The 20,179-nt window shown below is 41.5% G+C and overlaps 1 pseudogene and 1 gene segment (V, D, J or C); both read right to left on the bottom strand.

The window, feature by feature from the left end:
* Window positions 1–6,740, bottom strand: part of LOC139424158 (Ig gamma-2A chain C region-like) — a 39,631-nt pseudogene extending 32,891 nt beyond the window's left edge.
* Window positions 1–18,487, bottom strand: part of LOC139365083 (Ig mu chain C region membrane-bound form-like) — a 202,522-nt gene extending 184,035 nt beyond the window's left edge. Inside the window, exons 1-2 of the C gene segment in view lie at window positions 18,369–18,487; window positions 17,972–18,276 (exon numbers count right to left, since the gene is read on the bottom strand).
* Window positions 18,488–20,179: the final 1,692 nt, after the last annotated feature.

Genomic DNA, 20,179 nt, shown 5'->3' with positions numbered 1-20,179 from the left:
TGGAGGAGGGCAAAGAATATCAATCAGCACGAAAAAAACCCACCAAAACAGGTTGAAATTTCAAGAAACCTTTTCAAACAGCTCTTACACTAAAAGTGCATTATCACCATGTTCACAATCTCACAGTATTCCTCTAACCTCGTAGTCTGGAAATATATATAAAACACAGAAAAATCATGCTTTTGACTGCACTGGGTCTTTAAATACTTTTTAAATACTTATGCTTATTAGCCTCTTATTGACAGTTCTTCATTAACAAATCATTTCTTCTAAATAACAACCAGGTGAATTCGTATGACTTGATATCTGAATTTAGCAGTAACATATAAAGTAATAACAGGTTTTTACAGTTTTCTTACCTGGTCATTGCAGTCTTATTTACCTGTAGTTTCCTATTGACGTTACCCTGTTATTTCAGCACTGTAAACTGAAGTGATACCAGCCTTTAATCCAGGGAATCACCACCCATCAACAAGGCATGTTGAGATGGGGGTGCAGCCCAATATCCTAGATTGGATTCCTCTCCTTGTCTCCTTCCCTTAACCTGTACAAATCTGAGCACACGGGATATGTGGAAACAATATGGTGGAAACTTATTTCTGAAGGTTCATCTCTGTGCATTTCACATCTGTGGAGAGGAAGGAAGGAGAAAAGGAGTGGAAGCCACTTCAGTCTATTGGGACACATCCTGGCAGGGATTACATCTCCCTCTACTGATCCATACAGAGTTAAAGATCCAGTACACAAACCACTAACCAGCGCACTGAAATAAACAATACACTGTGGCAGAGTAGTGCAGCATCTGGGTAGAGGATAGTTATGATGATGATGGTGGAGCTGACAACAGTGTTGATGTTGATTTAGTTATGTTGGTGATCACGGTGGTGACAAAGGACCTGCTGATGATAAAATGGTGACTATGCGGCTAAACGGCTGTCATTTGTCTGTGCCCTATTGAGTGAGGATGTTCACTGGTTATTTCTCCATGGTTGGTGATGGAGACTGGGGAGAGGGTCAGATGGAGAAAGAGGTGGTCAGACAGGGAAACGCTGCTAGATGGACAGCCTGCTGGGCATTGTGCCCTCCTCTCCCCTGTCGTCAGCCCCTCAACACGTCGGTTGTCAAAATCCTATGACTCCGTCCCGGCAACAGTGTCACAGCGTTGGTCTTCAGCCTCGGCGGTCTGAGCCAATCAGAGCACCGACGATGCCAGATTACACAAGAGCCAGCCAATTGGGAAGCTGGGTGAACTCAGTCTCTTCCCTCTCACGTGAATTCCTTCGAACCCTCCAGATATACACACACACACACAGATATTCACGCTCACACTTTCATTTTTTTCTTGCAGACATATGCACACATTGTGAGAATGCAACGGTCTCTTCCTCTGTATTCATGGGGACCTTCCCTAAATGCAGCCAGATAATATTTTCAGTTTTCTGAACTGTGAGCATCTGCATACAGACCAGTGACCACTGCCACACATGATTGGCCTTTCACATGGGAAACGTACCAGCCCACAGTCAGATGCACCACAGTCTTGTGGCGTCCACTAGTGGACAACAATGGTGTTACAGTGATGAAATGAGGTGCATGACAGCAAATGGGTGGGTTTGCTGTGGGTAGAAAATCCTAATAAATTATTTTTAATTGACACAAGCTGTCTCCAATCAATTAATGTCTGGTTGTGCGTGTGGTCTGGTGGCAGTATCGCCTAAACTAGTGGAGGCTGATCTACAAATAGTATTCCCTGCCAAATAATAGGCTTTGTGTGATTAAGATTCAAAGATCTACGCCTCCCCTGGCTTCGACAAATCCCCCCCATCAAATAAACAAAACAAGACTTTCATTGATTGATTGATTGGAGAAAGCTTGTGTCAATTTAATTAAATTTCCTAGGTTTTCTAGCAGCAGCAAACGTAGCTTATCATGCTGGAAATGTCAGTAGAAATTGCCAGAAAAACAACAACCAAAAAGCATGGTCCTACTTATATGCTTTTTAATGTTGTTGTCTATATGTATTTATGTCAAATCACATATGCAACCATATTTATATTCTTACTAAAGGTATATAAAACGATTTAAAAACGATTAACTACATATAACACACAAGAGGGAGAAGTATGTAGTTTGAAATCATTTTTTATTACCAGAAGATAATTCAGCAATAACTGCTATGGTGTGCTTTATTTAGTAGTGGTTAAATAAAATGTATCATCTCTGCTCAAATTCTATAACGCATTAACAAGAGATGAGAGCAAGTAAGCGCAGCACCACATTGTCTGTTTTCGTGGGGAATAAAAACAAGAACACTTCCCTGTCATCAAACCAGCTACAGTAAACTGTAAGAAATTAAATCTATGTAATGTTCTAAAGAAACGTGTTGTGATTTTATAAGAAAAGGTCTCATTTCCAGTTGAACTCCTAGGGATCCATCATATGGAAGTGTCCTGAAGTCATCATTTTGTCTGAAAAAATAAAGAAAAAGGAAGTAAGTTTAAGTTGATGTGAAAACCTTGGAATGTTTGTTTTACATTCAAAATGCTGAACAGGATGTGAGAACACCAAGTGTAGCTGTGGCTTAGCCAGCAATACAATGAGAGTAAGTGTCAAAATGAGATTGCAGTGACAGATACATAATGCAAAGAAACAAACATAGCCTTTGGGGAGACCAATTTGAATAATATTGAACATGTAGATAATCTGAATCCCCTCTGTGTGGGATGACATGTGATGTCTGAAACTCAACAGGTGCTTCAATAGGGAATTAAAGTAGTGAAGACACACTGGGATAAAAGAATGCATTCTTCTTCTTAAAAAAAGGCAAACCGCACAAATATATATTTGCACTTCAAAGCCAGGCAGTGAAAACCTGTGAGGTGGTTATATCCTCCCTCTCACCTTGACCAGAGTGACTGTGAAGCTGTAGAGGAGGGAGAGGAGGAAGAGGACCAGAAAGATGCAGGCCATGTTCCAGTTCTCCTCTGCAGTGTCCGCCAGGATTGGATCAGACCTGTTCTCGTCAAAGAACACACCCTCCAGCTCAAGGAGCTCTACTCAAAATGAAAAAGAGGAGATTTTCAGTGAGAAAGAGTTGCAGAAACAGGCTAGCCTGGAATCCATACTGAAATGCTCTGTAACAATGGTGAAACAGAGCATATGAGGCTAGAAACAGGCTAGCACCAGGAAAATGTTCTTGCATCAGAATTGAGTGAACAGAGAGACACCTGGTTTGGATATGTTCAGGGCCAGAGTCTGGGTGGTGTGGGTCAGCCTGCAGGTGTAAACAGCCCCCGGTGTCCAATCCTGGTGTGCCAAGCTCAGATGACTCCTGATGCCGAACTTTCCTCCTGGTGCCCTGTAGGGGGTGCTAGTGTTGTTCCACAGCTCTGTGACGTTGTCCAGCAGCCAGGTGTTGTTGATGTCTGAAGGGCTGAAGCCAAGTACCAGGCAGACGAGCTCACTGGGACCCTGGAACAGGGTGGCTGTTTGTGCGGAGGGGGTCACTGAGCCTGGAGAGAGAGAGAAAGTGAGAGTCAGGGAAGATAGACTGGAGTGGATGAGACTGGGCAGAGAGGGGGCTGCATGACAGAGTCTGGGAGAGAAAATGGGTGGATGGAAAGGGGGTAATCACGTGCGATAACATCAACAAAACTGTGTACGTGAACAATAAACTTTATTTGTTTCTATATGTATGAGTGATGATGACTGAATAAAGGATGTACATACTTTGAGGCCTGGTGCTGAAACTCCATGTACCCTAAAATGCTATACATTCTTGGGGCATTGTTTGCATCTTACTGACTTGTATAATTCATAGAGTCTCGCTGCAGTCTGCAGCCATAAACTATGATGTTGTAGCTACAGTATATCTACTTTTTCAAAACCCTTTTCGACTGCAAATCCAGAATCCGCTCCTTGACAGCTAGCAACACAGATTATTATTGGTGGTGGTGGTGTTGTATCATTGACACTAGGGTTTGCATTTGCATCGGTTCTGTCCTTTCTAGACGGTACGTTCAGACTCACGCGGCACTTGACCGCAAGTGACTTTGGCACCAAAACTTCAGAACCTTGGAGTTGAGAACTTGCTAAGAAGAAAGGATATCATCAGTACGTCCTTTTAACTACTCAAATAGCTACATTTTTACATGTTTTCACTTATAATGAATTGGCTAAATGTGGAAATATCTACTTGTATTGTTTTGCTTCTTAGAAAAATTTGCAAATTAATGCACTAGATAGCGTAACAATATAGCTTAGCTAGCTGAGTTAGCCAGCTAGATAAACATAACCAGCGAGCCAATTCGATTTTAGTTAGCAAATCCAACAGAACTGATAATTTGACTAATTTAGCAATATATTGAGTAAATGTTATTCTGAGGTGTTTATAGAAATTGTACTAATGAAAATGGTCTGAGGTCAATTCTAAATTCAACTCAAAGAGTGGTCTGCTGACCTAGCCTACATTTCTGTCATGATGACATTTCTTTTACACAATGAGGGGTTTGGAGGGTTGAATAGCCTGTCCGTAGACCTACTATAGGGCATGAAAGACAGAGTTGGGATGGGCATTGTGCACTACAAATCATTTTTATTGGGAGACACACTAACCACATATCTCTGGTATTGTTCTCATCTAAACTCTTCAAGTCATTAGACAACATTATCAACCAACAGTTTTACTATTCATCAGTACATGTTATTACAATCTAATCCATGGCACTGTTCAAATCAACAGTCCACTCACCAAATACATTCTCTATTGTGCTGGGGATAAGTCTCTCGGGACGACTCATGTCTGACAGCACAAGAGTAATTGTAGTTCTGATTCCACTCTGACCTGGGCATGATGAGTCTACTGTTCATGGAGTAGGTGCGCTCCCTGCATAAAGAACTGAAGGGCTACTGGAGTAGCGAGATAAAGGTAGTCGACTGCCAGCCTTCTCCCAATTCACTATTACATCAGAGGGGAAGAACCCAGACACTAAGCAAAGCAGTGTGCCATCATTTGACCCCCATAGATCAGAATCTGGTGGTCTCACTATCTTTAGTGAGGGTGGCTTGGGATCTGGAGGGACAAAGCAAATGAACAGGAAACGGATTAGTTATTGGATTTTGGGCCTATTCAGTCAAATGTAACATTAACATATTGTTTATTAATATCTCAGATTGGCACCGACATAATAGCATGCACAAAGATGTATGTATGTATCAAAAATCAGCATTCTGGGTTATGTGTACCACATGAGTGTTGAATTTGTCCACCTCTGCATTTGGTGATATGCTCCTCCTGGGCTTGGCTGGAGCAGCGCTGCTTCACCTCACAAGACACACGTTTGTGTGCATGCCAGTCCCTCGCAGACACGTTAAACATGATCTGCTCAGTCTGTGTCCCATTTGAATGATCCTTGGGGGTCGTTGTGACCCCACCTTGAGAAGCCACAACCCCATCGACCTTCCAGCTGACAGAAAAGTCCCCAAGGCTGAGACCCACCAGCAGACAGGTGACAGGCACCGGAACGGTGTCTGTCCTCAGCTCTTGAAGAGTGGGTTCCAGTAAGTAAACCCCCACTTTCTGAGATGATATTGGAGTCACTGAGAGGAAGGGGAATTGAGTGTCTTAAGCCACGTTCAGATAAAGAATTCCTACATTACTAAAGGAGGGTTAGGCCTATAATCACTGCTCCAGGACAGTATATGTCATAATAGCAAAAACTACCTGCACATATATTGATGCTCTTCCTGACTTTCTGAAGATACTTGTCAATGACCTCACAGGTGAAGACCATACCCTGGTTCCACTCCTGCTGTGTTACTGTGATATGACTGGGTACTGACACATGTCCGTCTTCCCCCATCCTTCTCTTATAGGCTGCTGCAGACCTCTGTTCACACCCAGAGAACCACTTGATCTGAGGGTTGAAGCCCCACCCAGAACACATGAGTTTCTGGGTCCCTGAGCCTGACGGCTCCTCACTGGGGACTGGAAGGCGCTCCAAGGATGGTTCACCTGGAAACAACACAAACACTTTCCCATTTTAGACATGAAGTGGTAAATTAAGATTATGCAACCAACAAAATAAACCTAATTTCATGTTGTTAGGCCAAATACCATTAAATTGTTTTTTTTGTTCGAGAGTTGGTGAATAAGGCGCTGGAGAATGCGGTAACTCAGCAGATGGTGAGGTTTGGACCAATTCCAGATTCCGACCAATGGGATGAATGCTACATGCCTCCGATCATTCGATCCTGATGACCTACAATTAGATAAAACTTTTTAGTTCTGAAGTGTGAAGGTTGTAGTGAAAATCATAAAAAGTGAAGAGCTATTGTAATGGGAGGAGACATTGGCTCTTGGTACACAGAATATATTTGCATCTCCATGGGGTTAGCCTGTTATGGCTGCAATCCCGATACCGGGATCGATATGACAACTACCAGTGAAAATAGAGGGCGCCAAATTCAAACCACAGAAATCTCATAATTACAATTCCTAAAACAAACATGTGTTTTATATAATTTTAAAGCTATTCTCGTTGCTAATCCCACCAAAATGTCCGATTTCAAATAGGCTCTTCAGCAAAAGCACTACAAACGATTCTGTTAGATCTCCACCAAACCACAATAAGCACAGCCATTTTCCAGCAAAATATAGCATTCACAAAAAACAGAAATAAAGATAAAATGAATTACTGACCTTGAAATGTCTTCATCAGATGACACTCATAGGACTTCATGTTACACAATACATGCATGTTTTGTTTGATAAAGTTCATATTTATATCAAAAAATCTGAGTTTACATTGGCGCGTTAGATTCACTAGTTCCAAAAATTTTGATTTTGCATAGCCACATCATTCAACAGAAATACTCATCATAAATGTAGATGATAAGACAAGTTATATACATGGAATTATAGATATACCTCTCCTTGATGCAACCGCTGTGTCAGATTTCAAAAAAACTTTACGGAAAAAGAAACGCATGCAATAATCTGAGACTGCGCTCAAAAGTAAAAACACCACAGCCGCAAAGATGGCGTCAACATAAACAAGAAATTACATGATAAATATTCCCTTACCTTTTATGATCTACATCAGAAAGCACTCCAGGAATCCCAGGTCCACAATAAATGTTTGTTTTGTTCGAAAATGTCCGTTATTTATGTCCAAATACCTTCTTTTGTTAGCGCGTTTGGTATACATATCCAAACGCTAATTCTGGTCAGCGTTATATCGGACAAACTTTAAAAAGTGATATTACCGGTCGAAGAAACATTTCAAACTAAGTACAGAATCAATCATTATTTTAACATATAGCTTCAATAAAGTTCCAACCGGAGTATTCCTTCTTGTCTTTGTGAGCAATGAAACTCAAGTAACTACCATGAGGAAAAAGCACGATCACAAAATGGCTGCTTGATGGACATCTGATATATTCTGCTCTCATTCACTCCCACAACAACATAGAAGCCTCATTATAATTTCTATTGATGTTTGACATCTAGTGGAACCCCTAGGCAGTGCAACATCATTCATACCTCAAGGGGATTTCTTTGGGGAGAAGCTCAGATTTCTGACTTCCTAATTTGAATATGAGTACTGTTATACTCACAGACATCATTCAAACAGTTTTATGAATGTCAGAGTGTTTTCTATCTAATACTAATAATAATATGCAAATATTAGCAACAATGACTGAGGAGCAGGCCGTTTGATATGGGCACCTTTCATCCAAGCTACTCAATACTGCCCCTGCAGCCATAAAAAGTTGAACTTGTTTCATCTAAACTTGTTCCATCTATACTTGTTCCATCTAAGCTTGTTTCATCTAAACTTGTTCCATCTATACTTGTTTCATCTATACTTTAACGTTATTGACCTTCATGGTTCTGTATTACATATTGTACTAATCCTGTTTGCTGAAATTTGACATTTGGTTTCATTCAAATAGACATTACGAGGTAAATGGTTTTAGCTGCTAGAGATTATAATTGAATGGTTGTAAAGATATTTATGTTTTTATCTTACAAAAATGACAGGTATGTTTTATGCTTTTCAAATAATAATGGTTATAATTTAGAGTAGTATGTGTCTACTCTCTCCTAGTGTTGGTCGGGCCATGGGATTTATGTTGACAGAGACTGGAGCTCAGAAATATTTCACAGAATCTCACAGTAAGAGAAGTGCTTGCTTAATAAGTTTTTGTACAGCGCTGCAGCCTCCTGTGTCACTGTGTCTCTGGCACAATAATAAACAGCAGAGTCTTCAGTCTTCAAGCTGTTCATCTGGAGATACACCTGCTGCTTGCTGTTGTCTCTGGAGATGGTGAACTGACCCTGAACAGACTGGGAGTAGTAAGTGCTGCCACCATCACTGCTGGTAATAGCTGAAACCCACTCCAGTCCTTTCCCAGGAGCCTGTCTGATCCAAGCATTCCAATTGTTGCCACCAAACCCAGAATATGTACAGGTCAGTTTGTGGGATTCTCCAGGCTTTTTAACCACTGATTCAGACTCCGTCAGTGTCTGACCCTGAACACCTTTGGAAATTAAATTACAAATAATCGGTTAATCTTTCTAGCAGTTCATAAAAATAAAAACACACATGAAAATGATGGTACATTCATTTTAGTTGACAAATAATATTGTCACTTACTTTTTACAGACACCACCATGAGTACTAAAGTCCAGGCAGTCCTCATTGTTCAGTATTTGTTAGTACAGGACTTGTAATGTTATAATGTCAGTCCAAGCTGCCTATAATGAGAAGACCAGAGTTGAGTCTCTGATTATAAAGGGATGAAGGGGAGGGATACTTTGCATAGACCGCCCTCTAGAGGCTTAAATAGAGACTGAGAGGGAGAGATCTTCTGCTCTATTCCTTGATTCTCTGTCCTCCCTGTCCTTTATTCTGCTCTCTGTAGTTCATATTTCCATATGGGATGTTCACACTAGATATGTTTTGTATTTTATGCAATGCTGAACAGCACAAAAACAATAATATTTCCTTATGTGGGACAATACCATTAGTATTGAATTGGATTTATCTCTTAGTCCCCAATTCCAGAACAAATTCAAGAATGCTTACAGTATTGTATAGACCCATTATTGCATGGAACTCCCTTCCATCTTATATTGCTCAAATCAAAAGCAAACCTGGTTTGAAAAAAGCAACACCTGCCGGCACAACGCCTCTCCCCTATTTGACCTAGATATGTTGTGTGTATGTACTGATATTTTGGCTAAATGTGCCTTTATGTGCCTTTTTAAATGTGTGTAGTTATGTCCTTGAGCTGTTCTTGTTTATTCATGTTCTGTGTTATGTCATGTTTCATGTTTTGTGTGGACTCAAGGAATAGTAGCTGTTGCCTTCGCAACAGACCTGTGAAGACAATAGTTCAGACCTGTGCAGACAATAGTTGTATGTTGTAGTTTATTTGGTAATACCAACATTTAACATTATGTTGAGGTGATTCCATGTCCCTCACAGGTGCGTCAATCTAAGTAACATAATAAAAAAATCCCCATTGAAATCCGTCAGTTTAAGACCTGTCTTTTTGCATGGGATGCGTCTCAATCCACCACACCCGCCTATGGCGGCCTTCTGCATCTGCGGTAGAAAAGTGGCCGAGCCAAAGCGATGTTGTCAGAACATGAGACGTCCCTAGGATCGTTATTTTCGTGAAAATGTCTGTAGCGTCCAAACGGTTTGGCTAACTAATATGATCAATTTGACCAAAATATGTGTCCAAAATATATATACATATTTCCTGAGGTTTCTTATATCTCCTAGATAAAGGAAAGACACTTCAAAACCTTATTCCTCATGATTAATTTTTTACTGTCTTTTTTTTCCATTAATGGATGTGTTATTCAATGCATTTCTATGGGCTACAGTAGATACCCAAAGGAGTCCTAAAATTCGAAAACAAATAGCTAAATGTTCCATGGTACAACCATCTTAAAACAATTACATATGTCATCTTAGAACCCTTAGAAAATAGTTGCCTTTCATTGAAACATCCGAAATATAATGATGCAGCTTGGATCAGACAGGCTCCTGGAAAAGGACTGGAGTGAGTTTCTTATAATAACAGTGGTAGTTGTTCTGCTACCCCCAGTCAGTTCATGGTCGGTTCACCATCTCCAGAGACAACAGCAAGCAGTAGGTGTACAGTGCATTAAGAAAGTATTCACATTTTAAGATACAGCCTTATTCTAAAATGGATTAAATTCATTTTTTCCTCATCAATCTACACACAATACCCCATAGTGACAAAGCGAAAACAGGTTTATAGAAAATATTGCACATTTATTCAAAATAAAAAACACAAGTATTCAGACCCTTTTCTATGAGACTCGAAATTGAGCTCAGGTGCATCCTGTTTCCATTCATCATCCTTGAGATGTTTCTACATCTTTATTGGAGTCCAACTGTGGTAAATTAAATTGATTGGACATGATTTGGAAAGACACACACCTGTACATATAAGGTCCTACAGTTGACAGTGCATGTCAGAGCAAAAACCAAGCCATGAGGTCAAAGAAATTGTCTGTAGAGCTCCTAACAGGATTGCGTTGAGGCATAGATCTGAGGGAAGGTACAAAAATATTTCTGGAGCATTGAAGATCTCCAAGAACACAGTGGCCTCCATCATTCTTAAATGAAAGAAGTTTGGAACCACCAAGACTCTTCCTTGAGCTGGCCACCCGGCCAAATTGAGCAATCGAGGGAGAAGGGCCTTGGTCAGGGAGGTGACCAAGAACCCGATGGTTACTCTGACAGAGCTCTAGTTCCTCTGTGGAGATGGGAGAACCTTATAGAAAGACAACCATCTATGCAGCACTCCACCTATCAGGGCTTTATGGTAAAGTGGCCAGACTTCTCAGTAAAAGGCACACGACAGCCCACTTGGAGTTTGCCAAAAGGCACCTAAAGACTCTCAGAACATGAGAAACAAGATTCATTGGTTTGATGAAACCAAGATGGAAATATTTGTCCTGAATGATAAGCGTGATGTCTGGAGGAAACCTGGCACTATCCCTACGGTGAAACATGGTGGTGGCAGCATCATGATGTGGGGATGTTTTTCAGCAGCAGACTAGTCAGGATGGAGGCAAAGATGAACGGAGCAAAGTACAGAGAGATCCTTGATGAAAACCTACTCAAGAGCACTCAGGACCTCAGACTAGGGCGAAAGCTCACCTTCCAAAGGGACAACAACCCTAAGCACACAGCCAAGACAATGCAGGAGTGGCTTCGGGACAAGTCTCTGAATGTCCTTGAGTGGCCCAGCCAGATTCCGGACTTGAACCCAATCTAACGTCTCTGGAGAGACCTGGAAATAGCTGTGCAGCAATGCTCCCCATCCAACCTGACAGAGCTTGATAGGTTCTGCAGAGAAGAATCAGAGAAACTCTCCAAATACAGGTTGTCAAGCTTGTAGTGTCATACCCAAGAAGACTGCAGGCTGTAATTGCTGCCAAAGGTGCTTCAACAAAGTACTGACTAAATGTTTTATTTTTCATAAATTAGCAAACATTTCTACAAACCTGTGTTTGCTTATTCATTATGGGGTATTGTCTGTAGATTGATGAGTGAAATTCTTTTTTTTTCCATTTACGAATAATTCTCAAAATGTGGAAAAGTCAAGGGGTCTGAATACTGTACATTAATGCAATGTCAATTTTATGCACTTCAAAGGCTATTATGTTTTGAGCATCTTTATCTAAAAAAATTATGCAAAGTCGTATGTAACAACAATGTTGCTATTGTAATAATCACAAAAATACCACACGTATAATAACTTGATGCCAAGTGTTCCCGTATTACCTTATGTCTCATTCCTTATGAAAATATATTTGATAGTCATCTAGAAGCTGCAAAAGTGGTCTACTCTAATGTTGAGGTGATTCCATGTCCCTCACAGGTGCGTCAATCTAAGTAACATAATAAAAAAATCCCCATTGAAATCCGTCAGTTTAAGACCTGTCTTTTTGCATGGGATGCGTCTCAATCCACCACACCCGCCTATGGCGGCCTTCTGCATCTGCGGTAGAAAAGTGGCCGAGCCAAAGCGATGTTGTCAGAACATGAGACGTCCCTAGGATCGTTATTTTCGTGAAAATGTCTGTAGCGTCCAAACGGTTTGGCTAACTAATATGATCAATTTGACCAAAATATGTGTCCAAAATATATATACATATTTCCTGAGGTTTCTTATATCTCCTAGATAAAGGAAAGACACTTCAAAACCTTATTCCTCATGATTAATTTTTTACTGTCTTTTTTTTCCATTAATGGATGTGTTATTCACTGCATTTCTATGGGCTATAGTAGATACCCAAAGGAGTCCTAAAATTCGAAAACAAATAGCTAAATGTTCCATGGTACAACCATCTTAAAACAATTACATATGTCATCTTAGAACCCTTAGAAAATAGTTGCCTTTAATTGAAACATCCGAAATATAACTCTATACAAACTATATTTGACTTTCTTGAGTATTTTAAATGTAAAATACCAAAAACTTTAGAGTGGAAACATTCATACACATGAACAGTGACATCTTTAAACAGGTTGATAGACACCGTTGTAGCAGATGATTTTGAAAGAATTCATGAAAATGATGAGACATTTATTTTAGTGGACGGAATATTGTCATTTACTTATTACAGACATCACCATGAGAACTAAACTCCAGACAGTCCACATTGTTAATGACCAGGTCTAAGTGTCTGATTATTAAGGGATGGAGGGGAAGGAGGCTTTGCATAGACAGCCATCTAGAGGCTTAAATAGGAACTGAAAGGGGAGAAATCTGCTCTTTACCCTGATTCCCTTCCTCCCTGTCCTTCATTCGGTTCTCTGTTTTTCATACTGTAATTAGAGCAGTAAAAAATGTATAGTCATACACGGTGTACGTGTCAGCATTCAGGGATCAAACCACCCAGGTTATTTATTTTACCTTTATTTAAACAGGCAAGTCAGTTAAGAACAAATTATAATTTTCAATGACGGCCTAGGAACAGGGGCAGAACGACAGATTTGTACCTTGTCGGCTCAGGGATTTCAACTTGCAACCTTTCGGTTACTAGTCCAACACTCTAACCACTAGGCTACCCTGCCGCCCCATGGACAGGTAAAGAAAGACAAGTAAAGACAAGTATATGGTAAAGAAAGTATTCTCTTTCCAGTCTTTTCGGTCCTCTGAAGCAACAGGTAGTCAGCAGGTTGTCCCTGTCAAAAACACTGTCCTTGGAGAGCAATTCTGAGGTAATGATTTTGTGCAGACTGAGCAAGCGTTCATACGGTGAAAGAGAACTAGAACTGCCCGGTATCCTCCCTCCTTCACGGCCGCTACGAGGTAAAATAGAGCCAAGCACCCAGCATAGCAACGGACGCTTTGGTTCATTACGTAATCCGGTGAGAATGTTGCAAGTTCTGGCAAGTGTCAACCAGTTTTTGTACAGTGCAGCAGCCTCCTGTTACACTGAGTCTCTGGCACAAAAATAAACAGCAGTCTTCATTCTTCAGGCTGTTCATCTGGAGATACACCTGATGCTTGCTATTGTCTCTGGAGATGGTGAACCGACCCTGAACTGACTGCCACCATCACTGCTGGTAAAAGCTGCAACTCATTCTAGTTCTTTCCCAGGAGCCTTGCTGATCCAACAATTCCAAATGTGGCCACATAATTCAGTATACGTGCAGGTCAGTTTGTGTGATTCTCCAGGTTTTATAACTACAGATTCAGACTGAGTCAATGTCTGACCATGAACACCTGTGGAGATAAAGCAACATAGAGATAATACCTGGACTAAAAACCTCACATAACAATATGTTTACATAAAACTAGTCTTAAAGTGTTCACCTGTCAAACCCTACAATCATCAGAAGTAAATCAATAGAATAATTCATCATGAATTGTCAGAAGTTATGGTTTGTCCCTGTTCTTCAGACTAGTCCGTTTCAGTTCCTCTCCTCCACTCTGCAGTGAGATAAGTAGTAATGGATGAGGTCAGAATTTTGCAATGACTCCTCCTCCCAGGGTGGGAAGATCACACAGAGATCATATGGAGATTTAGAGATGGGGAACAGGTACATTTGACCTGAAAACTTAACTTATGATGAACTTGAGTTCATTTACATTTTAATAAAGGGGAATGGATTTCAGTATAATGATACCTTACTATAAAAAACATTTAGTTCACCTAACCTAGCTCGGATACATAAAAACGAGGAGTGGAGCGTGATACTAATACTTTGAGCAGATTTGATGGATGGAATGTCACTGCTAAGGAACTGTAGTAATACAGTAATTGTGATGAAAGTATATGTGTTTTAATTGATATCTTCTTGGGGATAGGGGGCAGTATTCGGAGGTTTGAATGACTGACATGCCCAAAGTAAACTGTTTGTTACTCAGGCCCAGAAGCTAGGATATGCATTTAGAAAACACTCTGAGGTTTATAAAACTGTAAACATGTTGAACCTATGGGGGCGCTGTGTCATTATTGGATAAAAAGACGTGCCCGTTTTAAGCGCAATATTTTGTCACGAAAAGATGCTCGACTATGCATGGAATTGACAGCCTTGGAAAGACACAACTCTGACGTCTCCAAAACTGCAAAGATATTATCTGTGAGTGCCCCAGAACTAATGCAACAGGCAAAACCAAGATGAAGTTTCATACAGGAAATGCCCCGGATTCTAAAGGCGCTGTGTTCCAATGTCTCCTTATATGGCTGTGAATGCGCCAGGAATGAGCCTGCGCTTTCTGTCTATTCCCCGAGGTGTCTGCAGCATTGTGACGTGTTTGTAGGCATATCATTGGAAGATTGACAATAAGAGACTACATTTACCTGGTGTCCCGCCCGGTGTCCTGTGTGCGTAATCTGTAGGTCCATGCGCGTTCAATTTCTTCAGAATTGAAAGTAAACTGCCACGATGGATTTTATCGTCGATAGATATGTGAAAAACACCTTGAGGATTGATTCTAAACATTGTTTGCCATGTTTCTGTCGATATTATGGAGTTAATTTGGAAAAAAGTTCGCGTTTTAATTACTTTTTTTTTCCCTTACTGGAGGAATGGACATGAGAGGAGATCTTGGAAGGAAAGGGACCCTGGGCAAAGGCTGGAGAGTATCAGTGTCCAAGGGAGGAGATAGAGGTGGCGAAAGCAGAGTGGCGACAATACGAGGAGTTGGCACAGCGGAGCAAAATCGAGAGGCAGCCCCCCCAAAAAAAATATTTGGGGGGCTGCCTCTCGTGCCTGCTCCGCTGTGCACACGAGGAGATTGGCTGAGTCAGGTTGGAGACCTGAGCCAACTCCTCATGCTTACCGTAGGGAGCGGGGTACTGGTCAGGCACCGTGTTATGTGGTGGAGCGCACGATGTCTCCAGTGCGCGGTCACAGCCCGGTGCGCTACATTCCAGCTCCCCGCATTGGACGGGCTAGAGTGGGCATCCAGCCAGGACGGACGGTGCCGGCTCAGCGTGCCTGGCCTCCAGTGCGTGTCTTCAGCCCAGGATATCCTGCACCGCCTCTGCGCACTGTGTTTCCGGTGCGTCTGCACAGCCCAGTGCGTCCTGTGCCAGCACCCCACATTTGCCGGGCGAAGGTAACCATCCAGCCAGGACGGGTTTTGCAGGCTCTACGCTCAAAACCTCCAGTGCACCTCCACGGAACAGTGTTTCCGGTGCCTACTCCAAGAACCAAGCCTCCAGTATGTCTCCCCAGCCTGGTGAGTCCTGTGCCTGCTCCCAGAACCAGGCCTCCTGTAAGTTCTCCCCAGCCTGGTGAGTCCTGTGCCTGCTCCCAGAACCAGGCCTCCTTTATGTCTCCCCAGCATGGTAAGCCCTGTGGCAGCTCCACACACCAGGCTGCCTATACGTCTCCTCACTCCAGCGATGATCCATGGCATGAAGCCTCCAGCGATGATTCATGGCACGAAGTCTCCAGCGATGATCCATTGCACAAAGCCTCCAGCGATGATTCATGGCACGAAGCCTCCAGCGATGATTCATGGCACGAAGCCTCCAGCGATGATCCATGGCACGAAGCCTCCAGCGATGATCCATGGCACGAAGCCTCCAGCGATGATCCATGGCACGAAGCCTCCAGCGATGATTCATGGCACGAAGCCTCCAGCGATGATCCATGGCACGAAGTCTCCAGCAAGCCATAAGATTGCTAAATAGCCAACAGAATGGCTAGAGTATCCCTGCACATTGTAAATATGGTCTTGGAACTGACTGTATATACAGTAGCTTCTCTTCTTTCCTGTGATCTTCATAATTCTTATTTTTATATCTTGTGTGTTTTTGTTCTACCATATGTTATTTTTTGTGCTACATTGATATTGATTACTGCATTGTTGAGTTTGGAGCTTGCAAGAAAGGCACTACACTGTTCTTGTGCACATAGCTTAATTCTGTTTGCTGAAATTTGAAATCTGGTTTCACGCAATTAAGTTCCCCAAATTGAAAGACATGACTAAATTAATGGTTTTTGCTGCTAGCGATTGATAAATATATGACTGCATATACTAAAACTGTTGTGGGCTTATTTGACATTGTGAACTCACTTTGAATGGCTATAAAGTTTTCAGTTAAAGTTTCATCAGGATATTCATACAGTTATCTTGACAGGTTGTCAGGAATATTTTATGCTTTTCAAGTTATACATATATTTTTTATATTTGGGTTATAATTTACAGTATGATGTGTTTACTCAATCCTATAGTGTTGGTGGGGCCATGGGATTGATGTTAACAGAGACTGGAGCTGAGGGTTTTGTACAGTCACTGTGTCTGTCCAGCACAATAATAAACATCAGAGTCCCCTGCTCTCAGAATCTTGGCCTCTAAGAACTGTGTGTTTATGGAGACATCCTCAGTCAGGGTGAACCAGCCTTTCAGGCAGTCTGAGCAGGTAGCAGAGCCTGAACCATAATTATACCAATCAACTCTAGTCTTTTTCCTGGTTGCTGCCTTATCCAGTTTATATAATAGTCTGTCGTTGTAAACCCAGATGTTTTACATGATAATTTAACAGTCTCCTTGACTGATCCAGTCTGACATCACAACAAACACCTGCAAAACAAAAACATTTTAATATTCAGTTGAAGATGTGGCATTTACACTAATATAAACTTTGACCATGATACTCAGACATTCTTCAGTCACCATGTAGTGTTTTACCTTACTGTCTATGGACATCACCATGACAACTAAACTCCAGAGGCTCATCAGTTCCATTGTTCAGTATTAGTTAGCGCAGGGCTCATTGTAATGTTTAACTTACTGTATATGACTACTAAACTTTGAGACTTTGCATAGACCGCCCTCTAGAGGATTAAATGGAGACTAAGACAGAGATATCTTCTGCTCTACTCCTTGGTTCCCTCCCTCCCCTCCGTCTTTCATTCTTCGCTTTGTTTTTCAGATTTTTCATAAGCGGTATTCACACTAGATGTGTGTTTTTTATTTTCATACAATGCTGAATGAACTAAAAAACAGGAATATTTCCCAATGTGGGACAATACAATTAGTATTGAAATATATGTATCTCTTACTGCTCATCCCCTCTTGGGAATCTGTTGTGGAGTTCTCCAGGGATCTATAATCCATCTATTACTGTTTTTAGTTTGAGTGTATTTCTGTTTGATGATCAAATTAATATAATTCTGCCTGATAAAGATGCTCAAAACATAATAGCTAATATGAAGTCTGAGTTGCATAAAAGGTACTTCTGAGTAATTGTAAATAGTATGTTTTCACTGTTTATAATGTGTGTGGATGTTTTATGTGGATAACATTGATATCAGTGGACATTGTGTTTTCCACTGCTGTTGAGTAGTGTTTGTGTGTATGTGGGTGTGTGTGTGTTTGTGTGTGTGTGCTTAAAGAACTGATACGCTAATTGCCCGTTTTTGTATGGCGATACAAGCTTCTTTGTCACTGTGTCTCTGGCACAATAATAAACAGCAGAGTCTTTGGTCTTCAGGCTTTTTACCTCGAGGTACAGCTGGTTTTTGGAGCTGTCTTTGGTGATGGTGAACTGACCCTGTAGAGATTGGGCAAATATAGTGCCAGTGCCACTGTCAATGAGCCCAATCCACTCTAGACCTTTCCCTGGTTTCTGACGGATCCAGTGCGTCCAGTAGCTAGCCATGGAGAATCCAGACACAGTACAGGACAGTGTTACTGACTCACTAGGTCTCTTCACTACTGGCTCAGAGGAGGTGAGTGACTGCCCCTGAACAACTGAAAAACAGACAGAGTTTAGATGACTATCACCCACCAGCCAATTAGAACAGCTCCTTTCCTGTCTCCTACACTGAAAACACATAATTCACCTGAGATGAGAACCAGGAGGAACATGCATTCTATAACTCTCATTGTGGGATGGATCTAAAATTCTATAAAAGTTGAAGCACAGACTGGGAGGGGTCGTCGTGACTGAGGGAGATGGTCTGTGGAGGGCAGTTATATCAGACTATTGAAATGGGAGGAGACCTTGGGTCTATGTGAACAGAAACACATTTGCATCTCTATGGTGTTACATGTTTCTCCCCGTAGATCTAGTGGTCTAAAATACTATGTATACTGGTACTGTTGTGAAAAGTTTTGGTGAAAACTCAAGGTGTACATGTAATAGTGACATAGCCACTTATTGTGCCAGTGTATCAATAAGAAGTTTTATTTTTATGGAGCAGTTCTTTGATTGATATTATATTATATTGAATCAATGAGGGCCATATGTGGCACTTGTGTTTGATTCACATGGGTCTTCAGTTATTGTACAGGTCCGGTCCTGGTTTGTATCACTGTGGGGTCTTTGAGCACTGTGCTGCTGTCAGAGTCTCTGGTGATACTGAACTGCTATTCCTGCAGGTTGTCGTATCCTACCTGTACAGTAGCTGGTACTGGTTAATTATTTAGACACATGGAATTGTTTTAAGACCTTCATACTATGGATAATTTAGCTATTTGATTTGCATCATGCTGTGGGGATGTTTTTCAGCGGCAGGGACTGGAAGACTAGTCAGGATCAAGGAAAAGATCCTTGATGAAAACCTTGAGTGGCCCAGTCAGAGCCCCGACTTGAACCCGATCAAACATCTCTGGAGAAACCTGAAAGTAGCTGTACACCAACACTCCCCATCCAACCTGACAGCTTGAGAAGATCTGCAGAGAAGAATAGGAATAACTCCCCAAATACAGGTGTGCCAAGATAGCAATGTCACACCCAAGAACACTCAAGGCTGTAACTGTAATTGCTGCCAAAGGTGCTTCAACAAAGCACTGAGTAATGAGTCTCAATACTTATGTAAATGTGATATTTCCATTTGATTTCATATATTTGCAAAAAAAATAAGTTTTGCTTTGTCATTATGTGGTATTTTGTGCAGATTGAGGAAAAAAAGCAATTTTATCAACTTTTGAATGACGCTGTAATGTAATAAAATGTGAAAAAAGTCCAGGGGTCTAGTGTGTCAATCGACTCTAGGGGGTTAAATAATATCCAGAGACCTTAAAGGAGAGGGTTAGGGACTGTCCAGGCTGCAGGGTCATAGAGCCTGGCTGTGTGAGTTCAGTCTGAAAAAACACACCTCTAAAACCAAACAAGAAAACAGTATAGAACTTTTAGTGAATCATGTTATCCAATTGATTTGACAGAATATTCCTCCACAGTTTTTTGTCCATGTATCGGTCCATAGAAACTCACTGGAGGCCCTTGCCAGCAGCAGCAGTAGCGACGCAGGAAACATGTTGAAGTTAGACTGGTGTCACGATCGTCGTAGTGAGGAGACCAAGACGCAGCATGATGATAATACATCTTCCTTTTAATAATGAAGAATACTGAGCAAACTATACAAAAATAACAAAATGACAGTGAACGCTATAAGACACTAGTTGTTGTTCTGATTAAAGAAGCAATAAAACTGACCTTTTTTAGACTGCGAGGATCCGCAGTCCAGAGCCTCCGATGATCCACGGGTCTGTGCTACAAGAGCGGACTTGGTGTAAAGAAGGGGGGTGGCGTCCAGAACCGGAGCCACCACCGAGGTTAGATGCCCACCCAGACCCTCCCATATAGGTTTAGGTTAGTGACCGGTTAGAGGTTAGAGTCCGCACCTTTGGAGGATGGGGGGGGGGTACTGTC

The sequence above is a fragment of the Oncorhynchus clarkii genome, chromosome 13 (genome assembly GCF_045791955.1).
Source record: "Oncorhynchus clarkii lewisi isolate Uvic-CL-2024 chromosome 13, UVic_Ocla_1.0, whole genome shotgun sequence".
Lineage (NCBI taxonomy): Eukaryota > Metazoa > Chordata > Actinopteri > Salmoniformes > Salmonidae > Oncorhynchus > Oncorhynchus clarkii.
Note: the sequence above shows the minus strand (reverse complement) of the source record. Positions and strands in the feature narration are given on the sequence as shown.